The following is a 6,000-nucleotide window of genomic DNA, read 5'->3' on the forward strand; positions in this document are numbered from 1 at the left end:
TTAAGGTCGGGCGTGTTTGCTGGCCAATCAAGCACAGTGATACTGTTGTGTGTAAACCAGGTATTGGTACTTTTGGCAGTGTGGACAGGGGCCAAGTCCTGCTGGAGAATGACATTTCCATCTCCAAAAAACTTGTCGGCAGAGGGAAGCATGAAGAGCTCTAAAATTTCCTGGTAGACGGCTGCGCTGACTTTGGTCTTGATAAAACACAGTGGACCTACACCAGCAGATGACATGGCTCCCCAAACCATCACTGATTGTGGAAACTTCACACTAGACCTCCAGCAGCTTGGATTGTGGCCTCTCCACTCTTCCTCCAGACTCTGGGACCTTGATTTCCAAATGAAATGCAAAATTTACTTTCATCTGAAAACAACACCTTGGAGCACTGAGTAACAGTCCAGGTCTTTTTCTCCTTGGCCTAGGTAAGACGCTTCTGGCATTGTCTATTGGTCATGAGTGGCTTGACACAAGGAATGCGACACTTGTAGCCCATGTCCTGGATACGTCTGTGTTTGGAGACTCTTGAAGCATTGACTCCAGCAGCAGTCCACTCCTTGTGACTCTCCCACAAATTTTTAATGGCCTTTTCTTAACAATCTTTTCAAGGCTGTGGTTATCTCGGTTGCTTGTGCACCTTTTTCTACCACACTTTTTCTCTCCACTCAACTTTCCATTAATATACTTGGATACAGCACTCTGTGAACAGCCACCTTCTTTAGCAATGACCTTTTGTGGCTTACCCTCTTTGTGGAGTGTGTCAATGGCTGCCTTCTGGACATCTGTCAAGTCAACAGTCTTCCCCATGATTGTGGAGCCTACTGAAATAGACTAAAGGACTTTTTTAAACGCATCGGAAGCCTTTCCAGGTGTTTTTTGGTAATTATTCTAATTTACTGAGATAATGACTTTTGTGCTTTCATTGGCTGTAAGCCATAATCATCAACATTAACAGAAATAAACACTTGAAATAGATCACTCTGTTTGTAATGACTCTATATAATATGTGAGTTTCACTTTTTGTATTGAAGAACTGAAATAAATTAACCTTTTGATGATAATCTAATTTAATGAGAAGCAATTGTATATATACTGTAATGCAGCGCCTGGCAGCATTGCTAAAATGTCCAGGGGGTGTGTTCTAGCTGACCATATACCTCCCCTCAGGTGACTGATCACATGACTGTGACATCATCACAGGTCCTATGTGCACAGACTGATATATAAACCCTGTTAGTTTTGAAACAGGTGTGAAAGGCATGAGGCCTGATCCCTGTGTGTGGGACACCCTTAGCCTGGAGAGGCTGGAAGAGAGAGGCTGGAGAGGCCTGGTGAGGCAAGAGCCTAAATCCCTGTGTTTGGGATGCAGTAGCCCTGGAAGGCACGTGGCTTGGAGACCACGGCTGGGAAGCCTTAAAGCCACAGCTGTGGCAGAACAGAGCTGAGAGAAGCAGCTAAGACCCAGCAAAGGTAAAAATGGTTCTTTATATGGACATTGATGTTGTACCTTGCTGAAGTCTGTATCTAAAGCCAAGCGGGCATGTCTGCCATTGGAAAGGTCTCCTGGATGTTATGTGTATAACCATGCCGGTGAGCCACTGAGATGGACTATGTTATGTGCAGTTATGAAGTGTAATAAACTGCTGGATGTCATGTTATCAAAAAACGTGGCTGGTGTGCTTTAATTAACCCCGTGAACCGAGTGTTTCCCAGCGTGATGAATAGCGCTACCTTACATGTGGTTCGAGAATGCGGGCAACTGCAGCCCGGTTGCTAGGGGCAACTGCAGCCCGGTTGCTAGGGGTAACGGCACAGGACAACGAGTGTGGATACAAGCATCTTGCTGTGACTCGGCGGGGTCACGAAGATTAAAGCATCTTGCTGTGACTCGGCGGGGTCACGAACATTAAAGCATCTTGCTGTAACTCAGCAGGGGTTACGAAAATTGTCGTCGCACTCAAACCTGGTTTGCTGTGGCTCGGCGGGGTCACAAAGATTAAAGCATCTTGCTGTAACTCGGCAGGGGTTACGAAAATTGTCGTCGCACTCAAACCTGGTTTGCTGTGGCTCGGTGGGGCCACGAAAATTTTCCGAGGAGAGCGGTGTGTGTGAATAGTGTACCGCGAGGGCTGTGAACGGAGCAGCAAAAGAAAATGAAGCTTTTGAGCGATTAAAGTGCCGGTTAAAACCGCAGCAGGAATTTGAGAAACGTCTACAGGACATGGTGCAGGAATGGCAGGAGCTGTTGGCACCGTATAGAATGGCGGTAGTGGACCATTCTGTGGACTCTCCGGGGGCGCCAGCATTGTCCTAGAGTGCCCGGGAAGGTGGTAAGAGATGTTGTGAACTGAGTCCTAAGACTGTTGTTGATTTTTTTTGTGAAAATTCTCCTACAGGTGTGGGTGTCCAAAAGGGGCGGAGTCTAAAAAGGGGGCGGATTTCCAAAAGAGCGTGGAGTATAGAAAACCAAAATTTGTTACTGGTTGTGGGTTGGTACCGCCTAAAAATGACAATTTGACCGTTGATAACGGGGTAGCTCCAGTAGAAGGGGTTGACGTCAAAGTGGGAGGTGACTTATTGGTCCACGACACCATGGGGAGTAACACAGACCCCGTAGCTGACGGTGACACTTTGAAAGTAGAAGGAGAGTTCAGTCAGGAGCAGCTTAACGAGGAGAGAAAGTCCCCCTCTCGTCGTCGACGGCGCAAGGGTCACAAAAAGGTTGCTCCTATAGTCTTTGCTGCAAGTGAAAATAAAGAAAATGTAGTACTGTGTGCCTTTGTTTCAAGTGTGGATCCTCCTTTAGAGGCAGAAGAGGAGGTGACGTTGCCAGTAGCAACCTCCGATACAGTACTGAGACAGAAGGATCAGGATCTGACAGCCATGAAAGAGGAGGAGGCCAGTCATGACCAAGAGCTGGAGCCTATGAGGCAGCAGTGTCAGAGTGATGTGCAGCAACTATGGGAAAACCTGGAGTCTGAACGGCGAAAATATACCAGGTTGTGAGGAACTTACAGCAAGAACTGGAGGAAAGCAACGAGGAAGTTAACCAATGGAAGGAAATGTTCCAGGGAATTAAGGAGGACCGCCGCAAAACCAAGGAGGAGGTTTTGCAGTTGAAACTTGAGAAGGAGGCGCTGCAGGATGAAGTTTCTGGGCGTGAACAAAACCTAGAACGACTGCGCGAACAGTTCAACCGGGAGCTGTGTGACTCCAAGAAGGAATGTAGTGAACGCAGTGGGGAACTGCAACAGATTAAGAGAAACTATGAGGATCTCCTCAGGGTTAAAGAAAAACTAGAGGATGATAAGGCGGATGCAGAACACATGCGCCAAGTGGTTGAGACCACTCTGCAGGACACCCGTAATGAAAATGATGATCTCCGCAGAAAGACCCTAGGTCTGGAAGCTCAGGTGAAGGAGCTGTAGATGTTCTGTGATGATCTCCAGAGGGCAGAGACGTGCCTTAAGGAAAGAATCAGCAAGATGGAAGCTGAGTGGAAAAAGATGGAGGAGTCTATCGGAGAAGCCACAGACCAGGGCCAGGAGTTGGCCACTGGAGATGGGAGGTATGAAACAAATACCTACTCGAATAATGCGAGCTCGGATGATTCGGTGGATGTAAGAACCGAGATCAAGGAGCTCAAGGAGACGCTACAAGCCCATTTGAAGCAAGAGAACCTTGAGAGACTGGCTGTTGAGAGCCGAGTGGGCGCATTGGAGACAGAGAGGTCTGAGAGAACTCTAGTGTTAAAAGAGCAGTTGAAGCAGGAAGAGCTTTAGAGATGGGCTGCTGAGAGGCGAGTAGCTGAGCTAGAGGAAGAAGTTGTTAAGCTCAAAGGTCGCCTGGCAAAGCACCACTCAGTGAACGAGGCCTCCTTGGAGAAGGAAAAGGGCAAACAAGTGGCACTTACTCCTTTATAGCATGAGAAGGTGGACCTCAGGAGAGCTGAGAAAGTGTTAAAAGAAGATAAGTATGAAATAGAAGTGGTCAAGACGAGAATTCTTGAGGTCGTAGCTGTGAGTCGGCTCAGGAGAAGCATACAGGATGAAGAAGCTGAGAGTCAGTTGTCCCTGCAACCTGAGCCGGATGACTGCTTGGAAACCTCTGGTGAGACAGAAACGTCTTGGTACAAGTGCCTCATAGATGTACCCGAGGATTTGAGAGAAGAGTGCACCAGAGAGTCAGTGCATGAAGAGTTTAAGAAGGCCGTGGGAGCCTGTAAGGTGTACTCGACACCAGAAGCTAAACGGCTGGTGGTCCTGTCCACAACCGAAGTCACAGTGAAGAGGGTGGCTATCCTAAGTGACATGCACTGGCGATGTATTCGCACAAAGCAGTTTGTCCGATTGAAGACGGAATAAGCCATTAGACAACTGGAGCTTATGAGAAAAGCTCAAAGTCTGCGTGAAGAGGTCATCCGGGTGCCTCATGTTCTGGTAAGAAAGCTCATTGGGAGGAATGGCCGAACCATGCAAATGATGGTAAAGAAGTCTGGGGTGATGAAAGTAAGCAGTCCACGTGACCGTCAGGACTGCATACCAGATGAAGATGCTATGGTGTCATTCTCCACTGTAGGAACGGAAGAAAGTCTTGCATATATACGCATGCTAATGGAGTACCGAATGACCTACCTGCGAGAGGTAGAACAGTGGAATCTCGCCAGACTGCGAGTGGAAAGACAGCATCGCCTGATGAGCAGCAGAGGATGGCACCCGTCTAGAAATTGTGAGACCAGACAGAGAAAGGGCCCTTCAAATACTAGAACAGCTACAGTAGAAGGTAGAGACCTTCCAAGATGTCCTGAGGGTAGTGGGCGTGGGTGTAGAGGTAGTGAGACCTCCAGTAACTCAGGTTTGAGAGGCCCATACAAGCGACCCAATAGAGTATGGGACAGTACGGAGTGAGTCACACTGCTATATTGACCGCTGGGACCAGGGAAGGTCTGACAAGGTGACGACTGACCGCTGGGAGTGGGGGAGTTCTGACAAGATTACGACTGACCGCTGGGAGCGGGGGAGGTCTGACAGGGTTACGACCCAGAAATGTGACTTGACGAAGTCAGTGACAATGACAGATGGTAGGTCCCTAAGGAATGGGCTAATGTCATTGACTAATGTTCCAGGGCTGAGCAGCGCAATTGTCAAGTACATGGTCTCTGTGTGAACCATGGGTTATAGTGTGATTGTGTATATTATGTGTTCAACCCCACAAGTTTGAACAGAGGGGGGGGATATGTAATGCAGCGCCTGGCTGCATTGCTAAAATGTCCAGGGGGTGTGTTCTAGCTGACCATGTACCTCCCCTCAGGTGACTGATCACATGACTGTGACATCATCACAGGTCCTATGTGCACAGACTGATATATAAACCCTGTTAGTTTTGAAACAGGTGTGAAAGGCATGAGGCCTGATCCCTGTGTGTGGGACACCCTTAGCCTGGAGAGGCTGGAAGAGAGAGGCTGGAGAGGCCTGGTGAGGCAAGAGGCTAAATCCCTGTGTTTGGGATGCAGTAGCCCTGGAAGGCACGTGGCTTGGAGACCACGGCTGGGAAGCCTTAAAGCCACAGCTGTGGCAGAACAGAGCTGAGAGAAGCAGCTAAGACCCAGCAAAGGTAAAAATGGTTCTTTATATGGACATTGATGTTGTACCTTGCTGAAGTCTGTATCTAAAGCCAAGCGGGCATGTCTGCCATTGGAAAGGTCTCCTGGATGTTATGTGTATAACCATGCCGGTGAGCCACTGAGATGGACTATGTTATGTGCAGTTATGAAGTGTAATAAACTGCTGGATGTCGTGTTATCAGAAAACGTGGCTGGTGTGTTTTACTTAACCCCGTGAAGCGAGTGTTCCCCAGCGTGATGAATAGCGCTACCTTACAATACACATATACAGTCCTTCTCATCGTTATTGGCTCCCATGAAGTTTAAGTACATAATGAGGAATATCTCCTGAAAAAAAATAATCAATTAAAAATTTTTTTGTATAGAGCACTCGTGTT

This window comes from Phyllobates terribilis, unplaced genomic scaffold, assembly GCF_046119375.1.
Source record: "Phyllobates terribilis strain yellow unplaced genomic scaffold, ASM4611937v1 Scaffold_7__3_contigs__length_470593459, whole genome shotgun sequence".
NCBI lineage: Eukaryota > Metazoa > Chordata > Amphibia > Anura > Dendrobatidae > Phyllobates > Phyllobates terribilis.